Below are 18,333 nucleotides of genomic sequence, written 5' to 3' on the forward strand. Positions count from 1 at the left end.
GCCTTTTTATAGTTTTTTTCTCTTTTCACATTTTTCGCGGATTTTTCCTCAGTTTATTCGTTTTTTCCTTTGAACCGCACCTACATATCCCTACACCCTACATAGTTGCATTCTTCGCTTCACTTACAGTGATGGGTGGCAACGCTGAAATTCTGTACATGACCCGGCCACTTCGCATATCCGGCTCTCTCATTTTTTGCCGGCCAAAGAAGACAGCAACTATACACAAAGGTGCTGGTAATAAATTTATTAAAATTTAAACATTTCTGGGTCACATGCAACAAACTTCAACATTTCCAAGGCAAACGCTGGAAATGATGATGTGCATGACCTATGGAATGGTATTTTGAAAAATCTCTCAGTGATGACTGAAATAAAACTGGATTTAAATCGGGATATGCCAATCTTAAGGAAATGCATGCTACCAGCTAGAATCACGGACATTTCTAAAGTGGACAGGACACAGGTAAGCAGTTGTAAAATTATTTATTCGTACACATTTTAATTTGAAAATTTTTTGTTCTATGGTGACTATTGAAAATTTATCTTTAATATCGTCTTTACTATTTCAGGTTACTAATGGGGTGACATTTTGACATAAAAGTTGTTGGCAGCTAAGCAAATTACAAGGTAATTAAAAATGGAGTGCTACACATATTCCCCTTGTGGACACCAACCTTCAGATATTACCAACAAATTGATCAATCCCACGGCAGCGGGCTCTGCGATACCGGATTGACCCGAAACAACAAGATCCCAGTTTCGGTCAGCGGCTGCCAACCCAGTATGTACATGTTTGTGTTTGTTTATTTTTCTGCATTGGGAGCAGCATGTCCCGGAATGCTTGCTCCGGATTTTAGTGGTCCGTGCCGGGATTGAGGAAAACCCCGGACCTTGGTTCTGATCGGATTGTCAGAACGTCATCCACCACAGATCTGTTTCGGTGCGATGTAATGGATGCACTTTAAGAACTGTTCCGGACTAAGGCATTTGCGAGACTACAGCAGTCTCCAGAACAGCAACCAACACCGCAGCACCTAACGCCACATGTTGCTATTCCAACTTCGGATTGTGCATCATTCTTGCAATTCAATTGCAACGGACTTCGAGGCAAAATAGATGAGATAGTGGAATTTATGAGTCGGAGGAATATTAAGATCGCAGCGGTGCAGGAAACCAAGCTGAATGAAAATTGCAGCCTACAACGTTGTAATGGTTACAACGTACTAAGGAAGGATCGCACCAGAAGTGGAGGTGGGGGATTAGCGTTCCTGTTACACCATTCTGTTCAGTACAGACCTATCTCGCTTGAGCTAGTCTCTAGTGACCCATACAGGGAATGTATGGGGGTAGCAGTCAAGTGTGGAACTGCCGAGGTAGAGGTGCTTAATGTGTATATCCCGCCGATTAATAGCTGTGAACCGCGTTATTTGCCTGATATTAGCCCATTATTGGTAGGCAATAACCGCCTGGTACTAGGGGATTTTAATGCCCACCATGAGTTGTGGTATTCCGTCCTAGATAATCCACAATCTGCACGGTTAACAAGGATGCCCCACTCGAATAAGAGGAGAGTGTCACAGATCGCCAGACTTATCCATAGTGTCACCCGGTCTGATAAATGACGTGACTTGGCAACCCGTCATTTCTCTTGGCTCAGACCACCTCCCGATAATCGTCTCCATAAGCAGGTCGCCCGATTTCATAACCTCTGAACGCTGCACTTTCCTTAACCATGGGAAAGCTCAAACGGGCGAGATGATCTCCGTCGTACCAATCCTACTGATCCTAGAAACAGTGATTTGACAGTGGAAGTCAATCGTGGCTAGACCATCTGAAGTGCTGCAACATTGGAACCGATATGAGTAAGCTGTGGGTAACGGTTAAGTCGCTCTCGAACCCTGGAAAAAAGGATGATAGGACCTCAGTCACTTCCCAGGTGGGATGATATCTTCCCCAAGTGGGATGATATCTCCGGAACTGTTCATCTACCTTTCCGGAATTCCTCGCCCTCCAGACGGCATTGAGATCGTAACGTATGCGGATGATTGTACGATCATGGCGTCGGGTCCAGTGGTCGATGACATATGCGAAAGGTTGAACCCCTATCTCACGGAGCTTGCCGCATACTTCCACGCGAGGAATATGAAAATATCCGCCACGAAATCAACGGCCACACTCTTTACCACATGGTCTGCGGAGATGAGAACACAGCTGAATGCTCAGGTCGAGGGGAATCTAATACCGACCCCGAACTACCCCAAGATTCTTGGGGTCACGTTCGACAGCATGTTCAAGTCGTCCGCGCAAGCCACAGCTATCTGCGACAAGATGAAAAGTAGGAACAAGGTCCGCAAGGCGCTAGCCGGCAGCTCTTGGGTGCGGACAAGAAACCTTGTTGACCTCTTATAACGCGATAGGTCGGTCTGTGGTCAGCCATGCGGCTCCAGTGTTGTCTGCGAATACTAGTGCTACGCAGTGGAAGCATATCCAGACCTGCCAGAACGCTGCCCTGAGAACTGCGACAGGGTGCCTCCTCATGACACCAGTGGACCATCTACATGACGAGGCGAAAGTCCTTCCCTTACGTCAGCATAATCATATGCTTTCGTTGCAGTACCTGCTGGGTGTTACCGTGAGAGTCATCCCAACCATCTTATGGTGGATAAGTATCCCCCACCCAGGCGTGTCAGGAAGGACGTACATGATCTAGAGAGGGAGGTCCAGCGCTACAGGAGAGAACCTCTAGATCAAGAAGCCTACCAGGCAGGTCTGAGTGGCATTCACACCGATGCAGTCGCGGATGCTATTAGCAGTTATAAAGTCAATGCCATCCTCGGAGTCCACCCCCCATCCATTGCAGCTGAAGAACGTCAGCTGCCTAGACAAACCGGGGTAGTTTTGGCGCAATTACGTTCAGGATGGTGTAGTCGTCTCAATTCGTATTGGGCACAATTTGATGAAGATGTGCGTGACGCCTGCCCGGCGTGCGTTACAACCCCCCACAATACGCTACACCTTTTTAATTGCTCAGCCAAACCTACCCAACTCACTCCAGAAGATCTCTGGCTACAGCCCGTTAAAGTAGCCGAATTTCTAAACCTGGAGCTGGAACCAGATTAGCAGAACGCAAACATATACATGTACTACTGCTACAACAACAACAACCAACAAATTGATTGTTAGTACGAGAAACATCATGGAAAAATTATTGCCTTGGCGGTGAGGAAGATTCTCGAGTGATATTTGCTTTGTGTGTTGTGTTGTTTGTTTGAAAGTGCGCTGAAGCACGAACAAACGATTTTGTTCGGCATCGTGAAATGATACCCAGTATTTATGCCTAGACTTGAGGAAATGAATGTGGAAAGTATGCGGTTTCGTTTCTGAAAGAGGTCGCAACATGTTATAGCGGCAGTGAAACAACAGGTAAGCTGTGTGTTTACGGAGTAGTTGAGATTTGGGGTTAGCGTATGAAGTAAAAAAGATTGGTGTTACAAATAAAATTATATTAACGGACAATTTGTGTGAAAAGTGGCAGTGCCAAACATAGGCATAAAGGTAATTGCTAGTAAATTCAATTTTAGAGAATTTTTACTTTTTAATTAAAAACTGACGTCCGAAAATCGATTCATTAAAATTTTGTGCTTGTCATTTGAACGTTTTTTTATTTCTTTCATACTATTATTTGCTTTTTACTAATTCTACCTTTTATGTACCTTAGGATACCTGGGAGCACAGCCCGATAAATGGAAAGATACTTTGACACATATCAATTAAATGGCACACCTGTGGGAAACAACATCATCTTCTACCTGACTATTCGCATCACCTGTGTATGGAATCACCAGCGATTGGAAGGGGTCAAAAATTTGTTGCGTCAGTTTTTATTATGATAAGTGAACGGACGGACAAGAAAAACAAAATGAGGTGTGAGACTGTAGTATGGAATTGGATTGCTCAATGATGTATTCCACATACGCCCAAAAAAGATTTACAGGGAATATCTCTTATAAACAACAACAAACAACAACTTTAAAAGATTTATGAAGTCCGTCGTATTTGAGACACTATCATAAAAACACTAGTTGTTGTTGTAGCAGCTCATACATCTGTGTTCGTTCGGTTTCCATTTTCTGACTCAATTCAATCAGGTTCTGGCTCCAGCCTCAAAAAGGATGCAACCTGTATGGTTTGTGTCCATAACGAGACTGGAGTTAGGTGAGTAGGCTTCGCTGGGCAGCGAAATAGGTGCAGCGTGTCATGTGGGCCTGTGCCACATGCTGTGCCCAGTAGGAATTTAGGCGGCTGCACCATCCGGATCGTAATTGAGCCAAAACTACTCGAATTTGTCGGGGCAGCTCTCGTTCTTCAGCTGCGACGGGAGGGGGATGGTCTCCAAGCACAGTATTCACTCTATATCCTTGAATGGCTTCTGGGACCGCATTAGAGTGAATACTATTCAGTCCCGCTTGATAGGCCTGTTGATCTAGAGGCTCTCTCGTATACCTCTGTACCTCTTTCTCTAGATCATGAAGGTCTTTCCTAACGTGCCTGGGCGGAGGTTGCCTATCCACAAGATGGTGATTTGGATGGCTTTGTCTATAACACCCAAGCAGGTATTGCATTGACAGCATTTTGTTATGCTGTCGCACCGGTAAGACCTTCGCCTCCTCATGTAGGTGATCGACAGGTGTCATGAGAAGGCACCCTGTTGCGGTTCTAAGGGCGGCATTCTGGCAGGACTGAACATTTTTCCACTGAGTAGCACTGACGTTGGCGGACCACATTGGAGCCGCATAGTTTATCACAGACCGGCCTATCGCGTTGTAAGAGGTCAACAAGGTTTTCTTACCAGCTCCCCAAGTACTGCCGGCCAGAGACTTAAGGACCTTGTCCCTACTTCTAAACTTGTCGCAGATAGCTGTGGTATGCGCGGACGACTTAAAGAGGCTATCGAATGTGACCCCTAATACCTTGGGGTAGTTGGTGGTCGGAATAATAGCACCATCGACCTGCACATTCATGGATAGCCCCATCTCCGCAGTCCATGTGGTGAAAAGTGTGGCCGTCGACTTAGTGGCGGATATCTTCATATTCCTCGCAGTGAAAAAGGCGATAAGATCAACAAGGTAAGCGTTTAACCGATCGCAAATGTCATCAATAATGGGTCCGGACACCACGAGCGTACAATCATCTGCGTACGTTATAATCTCTATGCCGTCTGGAGGGCGTGGAATGTCAGAAAGGTAGAGGTTAAACAGTTCCGGAGATATCACCCCACCTTGGGGAACTCCCTGTTTAACTCTACGGATGCTCGACTTCTTGTTTCTGAATTCCACGTACGACTGGCGTCTACACATGTAGTTTACTATCCAACGTTTCAAACTTGGCCGGAGGGTGGTGCGCTCAATGTCTTCGAACAGTGTGGCATGATTGACTGTATCAAAGGCTTTTGATAAATCAAGTGCCACCATAACTGTTCTATCGCACGGCCTGTTCTGGTTGAGACCTCTGCTGACATGTGTGGAAATGGCGTGTAAAGCTGTTGTTCTGCTGTGCAATTTTCGGAATCCGTGTTGATGATCGGCTACTGGGAAACACTCTCTTATGCTGGGGAGGAGTAAAGCCTCAAGCGTCTATGCTACTGGTGACAAAAGTGATATCGGCCTGTATGAATCACTTTTGCTGGCATCCTTGCCTGGCTTCAGTAGCGGGACCACCCTGCCCATTTCCAGGCATCGGGAACTACTAGGGTGGCTAACGACAGATTGAGAAGCTTTGTAAGATACTGAACTCCTGGTTCATCTAGTTGCTTCAACATCACCATTGAGATTCCGTCAGACCAAGCGCTTTGCATGACTTTGCGCTTCTGATGACCTGTGCAAAATCTGCCAACGTAAATTGTGGTGGTACCTCCTCGGCTGGCGAAGCTCATCTCGCTCGTTTGGTAATCCCGCTGCCTCTGCTGGGAAATTTGGTCTTATTTCAGGTATTCGACCAGCAGGTATATAGCGAGCGGCTGCAGCTTTGATGATGTCCCGGAAACACCTATCTGCTACCTGAACATCAGATGGGTTGGGCAGTTCTCTGAAGCGGCGATTGGTATACTCTCTGAATTCTTGCCAATTGGCTTTCCCATGGTTAAGGAAAATGCGGCGTTCAGAGTCAATGAAGTCGGGTGGTCTGTTCATGGCGATAATAATGGGGAGGTGGTCTGAGCCTAGAGAAATGACTGATTGCCAAGTTACGTCATTCGTCAGACCTGGGGACACGATGGATATGTCCGGAGAACTGTAGCAGTCTCCCCTTATTCTGGTGGGCGCGTCCTCATTCACTGTGCAAAACGTGGAGCTATCAATTTGCTCAGCCAGAGCCATGCCTCTCTGGTCATTACCTAGGACGGAATGCCATAATTCATGATGGGCACCAGACGGTTATTGCCTACCAGTAGTGAACTGATATTAGGCATATAACGTGGGGCACAGCTATTTAACGGCGGAATGTACACGTTGAGCACCTCTACCTCGGCTGTTTCACACTTGACCGCTACCCCCATACATTCCATGTACGGGTCACTAGAGTCAAGCTCAGGCGTGATAGGTCTGTACTGGACAGAGTGCTGCAATAGGAACGCTAATCCTCCACCTCTGGAGCGATCCTTCCTCCGTACGTTGTATCCATCACAACTTTGAAGCCTGCAGGTGGTACTCAGCTTCGTTTCCTGGATCGCTGCGACCTTGATGTTCTTCCGACTCATAAAGCTTACAATTTCGTTAATCTTACCTCTGAGACCATCACAATTAAATTGGAGAAATGATGCATTATCCGGAACCTGAACAGCAATGTGCGGTGTGAACTGCTGCGTAGATTGCTGTTGAGGAGATTGCGGGGGAGTCTCATATTGCGACGACGATGAGGACGCCGAAGATGAAGACTCACTGGGGTCTACATTGACGCAGCAGGAAGCAATGTAGTCCCTATCGCTATACTCCTGTATCCAGTTTAGGCCGGAACAATTCCGGAAATGCACCCACTCCATACATCCGTTGCATCTCACCGAAACCGATCTGTGGTGGATGCGATTACGACAAACGGAGCAGAACCATGGTCCGGGGTTGGTCTCGATCCCGGCTCGGACCAAGAGAATACGGAGCAAACATTCCGGGTAATGTTGCTCCCACATCAGAAAAATGGACGAACACGAACATGTATTTGCTGGGTTGGCGGCCTCTGGTCGGAGAAATGTGCCTCCAAGTCAATCCGGTACATAGAACCGGCCGCCGTGGGATTGTAAAAAAAATACTAGTGGTTTACTCTGGTGGTGAAATACATCCACCGAGTATGTCGAATATATATAAAAAAATGTTGGAATATACTATAAATCAGAGCCGCCATACTACATATCCTTTCATCGCAGCATGATAAAATAAATTATTTTATTATCATTTATAAACTATATTATAATATTACTCAATTTTATTATAGTCAAATTATACCTCATATATAAAGTTATTTTTCTGCGGTTTCGGGCCATTAACAACTCAAGTTTGGGCTAGATTGGGTCAATTTCTAAGAATATTTTATAGTTATAGTACAGTGGTGGGAATTTTTCAAAAATAATATCACACTTTCTCACTAACTTCTTAAGATCCTCAAAAATACTTTCCTCATTTTTAATGCAATCTCAACTTAGTCAAGGTCGTTTTATTTCTTTATGCTTCTGGTCTGCTATTGCTTCTGTCCCAACGTGGGGAACTCCCACACCCTGAAATAAAACAAGCCGGGCAATCAAGGATATTTCTTAGCCTAATGAAAGATAAAAATTGTAAAACATGTCAATAATTGGTACTAATAATTACAGCAGCAAAATAAGTAAAGAAATGGACGTTCACAAACATTGATTTCCTTAATCTATATTGCACTTTTTATTACTAGTATCACAGAAATTATTGCACTTTAAAATTTTTATATCTTTGGCATGGAAATTCCCTAGCGGTTTACCTTGGAGTGTTTCTAATTCATACATATTATTCCCAATGGGTCTAACAACTCTACATTTTAGAAACTTTTTCCCGAATTCCGCGTTAATATTATTCTTAAAGTCAGACAGCATGTGATTACGTCGATAAACTTCTTGACCTGGCAATAAACTAATTATACGTGCTCTTTGGTTGTAGCGTTTTGCACTATTTTCAAATGCTTTGTGCATATTGCTTTTTATTTTCTCTCGCATCAGTTCTAATTTGTCGCTCCTATTTAGATCATCTATTTAGTGGTCAGTGAGTGATTTTAACTTTTTGGCAAGCTTATAATCAGATCCATTTGTAAACATATTATACCCAAAAAGGGCGAAGAAAGGATTTACACCGGTAGAAGAATGCACGGATGTACGAAGCGCTGGTGCAATTTCTGTTAAATATAAATCCCAGTCGCGATGGTCATTTTCCACATAGGTTCTGATAGCCGCCAGTACCGACTGGTTTACTCGCTCGGAAGCATTTGACTGAGGAGAATAATATGCTGTGGTCAGGTGTTGAATCTTGTAATTCTTAATCATCCTTTCAAATACTTTCGATGTAAATTGTTTTCCGTTATCACTGTGGATAACCTCTGGTATGCCGAAGATATGAAATACCTGTTCCTCTAAAAATTTGACAACGTTTTGAGATGCTGCTTCCTTCATCGCGTTCAGGAACGTAAATTTTGTGAAGTGCTCTACCACAATAAAAATGTACGCGTTTTCTTTTTTCGATCGAGGATATTTTCCAAGAAAATCCACGTACAATTTATGAAATGTTCTTTCCGCCACCACTTTATTGCCGATTGTAGGGTTCAGGTGCTGGTTTGATGATTTGCTTTCCTTGCAAATATCACAATTTCTGACATACTGTCTCACCTGTGACACCATCTTAGGCCAGTAGTAAAAGTTTTAAGACGATTAAGTGTCTTGCTGATGCCGTCATGTACTGTATCGTTATAATTATGCGCGTTCTCTATCAGGGCATGCGTTATGGTTAGAGGTACCTATAATTTCCACTCGAATTCTTCTATATCCGAATCGAAATTTATTTTCCTTATGGAGATTTTGTTGTCTGCTATTCTCAAGTCGGGTAATACTTCTTGGTTTTTGAGTATCGTATCTCGAAGTTCTATATACTATTCATCGTCGAAAGCCGTCGTTTCGAAATTCAGATCTATATCTATTTCTTCTACTATCAAATCTGAGTCAATGGGCGATCGAGATAATGTGCCCCTTTCGGTGTTCGATTGAGAAATCGTACGTTTGTAGTTGCAAAGACCACCGTGCAAGTCTTCCATCCTTAAGTGACATCAGCTTCTTAAGACTTGCATGGTCGGTTATAATTGTGAACTTCATGAGTTCGACATAAGGTCGAAATCTCTTTACAGCTAACACAGCCGCTAAACACTCTTTTTCTGTCACAGTGTAATTTCTTTGGCAGGGATTTAGTTTTTGCGAATAAAATGCAATAGGATTTTCATCGCCTTCATCATTTTTTGAAATGGGACGGTCCCGACACCGTATTCAAATGCATCACATTGAATAAAAAATTCTTGGTGAAAGTCGGGGTGTCTGAGGACTGTGTTTGAGAGTTTGAGATTCAATGGCTTCGGGAGACATCGAAAATTTCTGGCCTTTCTTTAGCGCATCTGTTAGGGGCGCTGACACTGAGGCAAAATCCTTTATAAGTCTCCGAACTTCTCTAGGCGACTTCGGTATCGGGATTTTCAGTATTGCCTTGATCTTTTCAGAGTCGGTTTTTAAGCTTCCATTTCCAATTATGTATCCGAGATAACGTAACTCTCTGAAGCAAAATAAAGACTTATTCAATCCGATGGTGAGATTGGCTTTCTGTAGGCATTCTGCAACGTCTTTCAACAATTTAAGGTGGTATTCGAAGTCATTAGCGATTATTAAAAGATCGTCGAAATAAATAAACACATTAGACTTGAGCCTCCCCGGTATCATTTTGTCCATTAATCGACATAATCTTTGAGCCGCATTACACAAGCCAAACGGCATTACCCGGAATTGGTACAGCGGTCGACCTGGAACTGTGAACGCAGTATATGGCTTGGCTTCATCTTCTAACTCTATCTGCCAGAAGACATATTCTAGGTCGAAGCTGCTTATATAATGTGTCTGGTCTATTCTGCTGAGGATACCGTCTATATTTTATAGTGGGTAGGCATCTTTTACTGTCACGGCATTCAGCTTTCTGGCATCTAAGCAAAATCTGTTTTTGCCAGGTCTACGCACAACGGTCCACGTATACCCGATTCACTGAGACGTGGTTAGCTTTATATGCCTTAGACTTCTCACCAAATATTTTTGAATTTCTCCCAAATATTTTTGATTTTGTTTTAGCTTTAGTTTTCTTCCCTAACGTTTAATGGCAAATAATGCCGGATCTTTCCGAAAATATCTTCGTTATTAGAAGTATCTAATTTGAGTGAAGGTCCTGAATTGCGGGTTTCCCTGAAGAACGATGGTTCCCCGCTGCAACCATGTTCGACCACCCGTTTCCCGTCCTACAGTTAGAGCATCTCGGGGTGACTGTGTCATGCTTGCCACATTTAAAACAAAACAAATTTCTTTGGGCCGAAGTGCAGTCCCTAAAACCATGCCCAGGTTTTTGACAATTCCAGCATATTAAAGTTATTTCAGAAACCTCAACTATTTCTTCTTCAAAGACTTGAATGTTTCTTACTTCATCTTCTTCTTGAATCGCATGAACTCTAACATGCCTATTGAAATATGAAGATGGGTTTGGGGCTGAGTCGCGATGAAAAAAAGTTCCTTCAATTCCTAAACATTCCACTCGTAGCTGTTCGAGGGATGACACTGGCATAGAATAAACTATGCTGGACAGATTTTTCCGTAAATTCTTTTTAACCAGCGATATAATTTCAAATTCAGACACTGGCCTTTGCAACTTTGACCGCTTAGAGTTTATGTCGTGAAAAAATTCATCGATGGTCTCATTGGTAATTGTTTGCGTTCCAACAAATCCCTCAGTTCCTCAAAACACGTACGCCTGATTTTAAAGCGTTCTAGGAGTCCATGCGTCAATGAGTTCCAATCTGACATATTGTTGCTTCTCTGTTGTAACCAGAACCCTTCGTAAGCTGGTCCTGACAATAAAATATGAATCTCGTTCAAAATGTCAAACTATCTAGATAGTAGTGCTGCTGAAAATACTCAAGACGATAAATAAAGTCCTCTACTGAGAGGCTATTTGGTCGGCCTGAAAAATTCAGTCCAAACCCTTCCACTCTTATGCCTTGACCACTGGAAAAACTTAAAACTGACCGTATTCCTGCGACTAAAATTGGGGCTATGGTCTCGATTTTGTTGGGGTACCTGATTCATATAATTATCAGATCTGTTGTTGTCTTGAGGTAGTGACTGGTGTCTCGGAATGTCATTCTGTGAAGACGCTGTAGGATTTTGAATTCTTTTTGTTCAGAAATGGGCATTTTGGACAAAACATCACTGAGTCTATTTATGACACTATATACTTGTTCCATTTCCCTACTAACGCTCTCCTGCACTAAACCTCGGAGGTTATTATTGGCCTGTGCCAAGCTTTCATTCACTAGGCTTCTCACTAAAATATCTACCTCTACTGGGTGAGTCGGCTGATTTGCTGGTTGGGGATCATTTTGTCTCAATCTGGCCGCAGCACTTGTGCTGGGTTTAACATTAGTTATTGTGCCAGAGAGATCTCGAATTGACGGACAAGAACTATTATTATTAGTCGTTTTTTGTTTACTTTAGGTAAGGGCGAAGAAATCGAGGTGCGGCTTGAGTCGAAAGTCAATAACCGATTTCTCTTGCTTTTCTTTTTTCTAAGACCCGCTTCTTTATTTCTTTCGGTATTGTCGCTCATCAGAAATTTGAAATTTTTATTATGGATTTTTTTTTAAATATTAGAATGAATAAGAATTGTGGAAATTATTGATTTAAACGTTGGCTAATATTTGTTTAATATACTACATAAATTTAAAACTACTAGACAAAAAAAAAATACTAAAAATAATGATAACAAAAATACAAACATATATGAATAAATAAAGTAGAATAATTTAATAATTAGTAAAACACAAAATAATTACACTTAGGTTACTTGAACAACAAAATTAGGTTACTAATACAACACAAATGACATATATTAGAGGTCCTAGGGTGTATTTTCAGTAACTGATGTGGATAAAGCGTGTGGTTTTCAATTGATTTGCAATCAAATAAACATTTAATTTTAAGTGTCCTAAAAAGTTTGTCATGGCGTGTTGAGAGACTGGACTTAAACAAACATTTATGAACACGAATTTAAAGGATAACACCACGAAATTTTTCTTCAATTTTGACGAAAAAAGTCAGCGTGTACAGAGTACTTATTGCACAATACAGTCAGTGACACTCATCGTCACTGCAGATATTGCACATTTCCCCTAATGTCAACCTTAAACTATTGTACCTACTCTACAAAAATAATTAAACATCGACATAAAAACACAGGTCATTAACACAATATATTCTTTGTTACAATTAAAGAACAAGAGCTACTGCACTAGACCCTAACTTATGGAACGATATATCCTAATTTTCTAATTATCTAAACTAAATATTGCACAGTTATCACAGATTTTAAAACAAATAAGTGGATACAATATCTGTTAGCACTTAGAAAATGCGATATATCGTTTTTATCTATTAACCCTATCGTCTATTGCTTTGTGCTAAGGTATTATTGCACGAATCGAAAATAACTGTCCTTGCCACCATAATGTTTTGACACGTTGGTATTGCACAAAAAATGTTGTATGACAGGACAATATTTTTTTCTCATTTGGGCGCCATATTGTTACGTGCTGCCTAGATGGAGCTGGGCGTTATGTCATTATGAACCGCCTGAATTAGACGACATATTGTAGCTGCTTGACGCGGTGCATGGTGGGGTTCCGACAAGATCAATCGGGGCACATTTTTTGTCAGGGGGTTCTCAACCCTTCCACCATCAGCACTAGGCGTCGAACAATTAAAAAGTAAACAGAAAATGAACACAAAAACCAATAAAAATAAAACAACAAACACGACATACAACCATGACAAAAGAACTTGGTATTTTGGTTCCCACATTTTGCCCGCCCATCCTTGACCCTTTGATCCAGAATAAATAATTGATAATTTTAAAGGGCCCCAAAACCCACTAACACTTACCACTTAGTTACATACAACCTAGATCCCTCTCTTACAAGAAACAATTAGAAGTTCATATTACTAAACATATTAAACAATTTACTATAATTTCGTCTTAATCATAATTACAAAGTCTAAATAAAACAAATTTAATTCTGGAATTCCTAGCACCTTTAATTTTCATGATCCATTATTCAGCAATTAATTATTTTTGGACATCACCATTCAGTCCATGCAAAAAAATATTTAAATGGTCCCATTCTCTTGGGGTAACCCTACACTCACTTTCTTTAACTGGGTGTTAAAAAATCCAACTCAACAAATGAACCTTATATACTAACTTACTAATAATGGACATTCACACTTAACTTAACATTAAAACATAAATATAATTGTTCTTATTTTGTTCGTCTCTGTTTGTTGTGATTTTTAATGTCTCAATTCAATGTAAATTTAATGTTATTTCTTTTTTTGTTAAATTTTCAGATTTTTTTCGTCAGCGCGCCATGGAAGCATTTGGCGCTTAATTCTGAACGGCAATTGGAGGCAACTGCCAATTTTTTACAGGAGAATCTCGGCTTGTTAGATAAGAATGAAAAAATGTATAATTTTACCTTTTTATTGCCGGTACTTATCGACTTTTTCTCCTTTTAGGCAAAAGACATCAAAATGGTTGTTGCTGCTAACTCAAACAAGGCCAGTTTCCATCAGCCAAACAAGACAATCACGGGAACAAATTTAAACACAAATTGGGCAGCTGTTTATCCTGGCGGGTTTCCAGAAATTCCGGGTTTTTGCCAAAGCTGACCACCTCCCGGAAGAAGTCTGGAGGAGCCAATATTTCTTGTTCGGGGCTATAGTTGGCGCGACTTTACTATTTTGTTCGCACGTACACATAAATTAAATTATCCAAAACGAACACAAATAAACAACCACAATTTGACATTAAATTCAACAAATATTCCACTGTTATTTTATTTTGACGATGGCTTAATTCCCGGACAAATGGTATTTTTCCACAACAGAACAAGACGCATTCACGAAATTTTCCCCGCTACGCCTTTTTATAGGGCAAAAACTGATGCCAGTTTTTCCCTCTTTTCAAATTTTTCGCGGATTTTTCATCAGTTTATTCGTTTTTCCTTTGAACCGCACCTACATATCCATACACCCTACATAGTTGCATTCTTCGCTCCACTTACAGTGATGGGTGGCAACGCTGAAATTCTGTGCATGACCCGGCCACTTCGCATATCCGGCTCTCTCATTTTTTCGCCGACCAAGGAAGACAGCAACTATACACAAAGGTGCTGGTAATAAATTTATTAAAATTTAAACATTTCTGGGTCACATGCAACAAACTTCAACATTTCCAAGGCAAACACTGGAAATGATGATGTGCATGACCTATGGAATAGTATTTTGAAAAATCTCTCAGTGATGACTGAAATAAAGCTGTATTTAAATCGGGATATGCCAACCTTAAGGAAATGCATGCTACCAGCTAGAATCACGGACATTTCTTTAGTGGACAGGACAGAGGTAAGCAGTTGTAAAATTATTTATTCGTACACATTTTAATCTGAAAATTTTCTTTACATGTCTCAAAATTTCATTAATGAAACTAACTTGTTGGTCGATTGTGGGTTTGTGCTAGCGCACAAAATACGGTGTCTCAATGTGTACACACACATCCAAATATGTATGTGCGGTTGTTATCATTTTCCTGAGTGGTGGTCGAGCACGCCAGTAAATTGGGGTGGATTAAGCAGGTAAGTACAATTTGTTTTTGTTCTATGGTGACTATTAAAAATTTATGTTTAATATCGTCTTTACTATTTCAGGTTACTAATGGGGTGACATTTTGACATAAAAGTTGTTGGCAGCTAAGCAAATTACAAGGTAATTAAAAATGAAGTGCTACACATATTCCCCTTGTGGACACCAACCTTCAGATATTGATTGTTGTTGTTGCACGAACAGACGAATTTGTTCGGTATCGTGAAATGATACCCAGTATTTATGCCTAGAACATAAGCATAAAGGTAATTGCTAGTAAATTCAATTTTAGAGAATATTTACTTTTTAATTAAAAACTGACGTCCGAAAACCGATTCGTTAAAATTTTGTGCTTGTCATTTGAACGTTTTTTTATTTCTTTTATACTATTATTTGCTTCTTACTAATTCTACCTTTATATGTACCTTAGGATACCTGGGAGCACAGCCCGATACTTTGACACATATCAATTAAATGGCACACCTGTGGGAAACAACATCATCTTCTAGCGATTGGAAGGGATCAAAAATTCGTTGCGTGAGTTTTTTTTTATTATGATAAGTGAACGGACGGACAAGAAAAACAAATTGAGGTGTGAGACTGTAGTATGGAATTGGATTGCTCAATGATGTATTCCACATACGCCCAAAAAAGATTTACAGGGAATATCTCTTATAAACAACAACAACAAAATGTTTTATGAATTGGTTTGGGTTTATTTCATGCGCTGAAATAGAGAAAAAAGGCACTCTCAGAGTTGACTTTGTTAAACTTTACAAGATTTATGAAGTCCGTCGTATTTGAGACACTATCATAAAAACACTAGTTGTTGTTGTAGCAGCTCATACATCTGTGTTCGTTCGGTTTCCATTTTCTGATTCAATTCAATCAGGTTCTGGCTATAAGTCCAGCCTCAAAAAGGATGCAACCTGTATGGGTTGTGTCCATAACGAGACTGGAGTTAGGTGAGTAGGCTTGGCTGGGCAGCGAAATAGGTGCAGCGTGTCATGTGGGCCTGTGCCACATGCTGTGCCCAGTAGGAATTTAGGCGGCTGCACCATCCGGATCGTAATTGAGCCAAAACTACTCGAATTTGTCGGGGCAGCTCTCGTTCTTCAGCTGCGACGGGAGGGGGATGGTCTCCAAGCACAGTATTCACTCTATATCCTGGAATGGCTTCTGGGACCGCATTAGAGTGAATACTATTCAGTCCCGCTTGATAGGCCTGTTGATCTAGAGGCTCTCTCTTATCCCTCTGTACCTCTTTCTCTAGATCATGAAGGTCTTTCCTAACGTGCCTGGGCGGAGGTTGCCTATCCACAAGATGGTGATTTGGATGGCTTTGTCTATAACACCCAAGCAGGTATTGCATTGACAGCATTTTGTTATGCTGTCGCACCGGTAAGACCTTCGCCTTCTCATGTAGGTGATCGACAGGTGTCATGAGAAGGCACGCTGTTGCGGTTCTAAGTACCACTGGCGTTGGCGGACCACACTGGAGCCGCATAGTTTATCACAGACCGGCCTATCGCGTTGTAAGAGGTCAACAAGGTTTTCTTATCAGCTCCCCAAGTACTGCCGGCCAGAGACTTAAGGACCTTGTCCCTACTTCTAAACTTGTCGCAGATAGCTGTGGTATGCGCGGACGACTTAAAGAGGCTATCGAATGTGACCCCTAATACCTTGGGGTAGTTGGTGGTCGGAATAATAGCACCATCGACCTGCACATTCAAGGATAGCCCCATCTCCGCATCCATGTAGTGAAAAGTGTGGCCGTCGACTTAGTGGCGGATATCTTCATATTCCTCGCAGTGAAAAAGGCGATAAGATCAACAAGGTAAGCGTTTAACCGATCGCAAATGTCATCAATAATGGGTCCGGACGCCACGAGCGTACAATCATCTGCGTACGTTATAATCTCTATGCCGTCTGGAGGGCGTGGAATGTCAGAAAGGTAGAGGTTAAACAGTTCCGGAGATATCACCCCACCTTGGGGAACTCCCTGTTTAACTCTACGGATGCTCGACTTCTTGTTTCTGAATTCCACGTACGACTGGCGTCTACACACGTAGTTTACTATCCAACCTTTCAAACTAGGCCGGAGGGTGGTGCGCTCAATGTCCTCGAACAGTGTGGCATGATTGACTGTATCAAAGGCTTTTGATAAATCAAGTGCCACCATAACTGTTCTATCGCACGGCCTGTTCTGGTTGAGACCTCTGCTGACATGTGTGGAAATGGCGTGTAAAGCTGTTGTTTTGCTGTGCAATTTTCGGAATACGTGTTGATGATCGGCTACTGGGAAACACTCTCTTATGCTGGAGAGGACTAAAGCTTCAAGCGTATTTGCTACTGGTGACAAAAGTGATATCGGCCTGTATGAATCACTTTTGCTGGCATCCTTGCCTGGCTTCAGTAGCGGGACCACCCTGTCCATTTTCCAGGCATCGGGAACTACCAGGGTGGCTAACGACAGATAGAGAAGCTTTTTAAGATACTCAACTCCTGGTTCATCCAGTTGCTTCAACATCACCATTGAGATCCCGTCAGGACCAAGCGTTTTGGATGACTTTGCGCTTCTGATGACCTGTGCAACATCTGCCAACGTAAATTGTGGTGGTACCTCCTCGGCTGGAAGGGATCGTATACGGCGTAGGATCCTTCTCTTCGCCCTGTCACTCTCGGGGTGCTCTACAAACTGCCGGTTAAAATAACACGCGCACCTCTTCGGATCTGTCACTTCTACGCCGTTGAATGAGACAGATGTCCGATCGTCCTATTTCCCAGGGTTCGGGAGCGACTTAACCGTTGCCCACAATTTACTCGTTCTGGTACTGATGTTGCAATGCTTCAGATGTTCTAACCACTTTATCCGCTTATGCACACCTACTAACCTGTATACCTCCAGAGTAAGTTCCCTGACTCTGGGGTTATTAGGGTTAGTACGGCGAAGCTCATCTCGCTCGTTTGCTAATCCCGCTGCCTCTGCTGGGAAATTTGGTCTTATTTCAGGTATTCGACCAGCAGGTATATAGCGAGCGGCTGCAGCTTTGATGATGTCCCGGAAACACCTATCTGCTACCTGAACATCAGATGGGTTGGGCAGTTCTCTGAAGCGGCGATTGGTATACTCTCTGAATTCTTGCCAATTGGCTTTCCCATGGTTAAGGAAAGTGCGGCGTTCAGGGTCAATGAAGTCGGGTGGTCTGTTGATGGCGATAATAATGGGGAGGTGGTCAAAGCCTAGAAAAATGACTGATTGCCAAGTTACGTCATTCGTCAGACCTGGGGACACGATGGATATGTGCGGAGAACTGTGGCAATCTCCTCTT

General features: G+C 42.2%; 2 long non-coding RNA genes across 6 annotated transcripts in view; both read left to right on the top strand.

Moving 5' to 3' along the window:
* The first annotated feature begins 211 nt into the window (after positions 1 to 211).
* Positions 212 to 14,295, top strand: LOC109613953 (uncharacterized). The gene is made up of 4 exons (XR_002195294.2): positions 212 to 466; positions 573 to 630; positions 3,722 to 3,876; positions 13,709 to 14,295. It is a non-coding gene; the product is annotated as an uncharacterized LOC109613953 (long non-coding RNA).
* Positions 14,296 to 14,466: 171 nt separating this feature from the next.
* LOC101893948 (uncharacterized) overlaps positions 14,467 to 18,333 on the top strand; it is a 33,471-nt gene continuing 29,604 nt past the window's right edge. For 2 of the 5 annotated variants that reach the window (XR_009343199.1, XR_009343200.1), the window contains exons 1-4: positions 14,546 to 14,764; positions 14,880 to 14,994; positions 15,067 to 15,124; positions 15,432 to 15,538. This is a non-coding gene — a long non-coding RNA (uncharacterized LOC101893948). The other 3 variants (XR_009343201.1, XR_009343202.1, XR_009343198.1) reach the window with 3 other exon arrangements.

Source organism: Musca domestica, unplaced genomic scaffold (genome assembly GCF_030504385.1).
Source record: "Musca domestica strain aabys unplaced genomic scaffold, Musca_domestica.polishedcontigs.V.1.1 47, whole genome shotgun sequence".
NCBI classification, from domain to species: Eukaryota; Metazoa; Arthropoda; class Insecta; order Diptera; family Muscidae; genus Musca; species Musca domestica.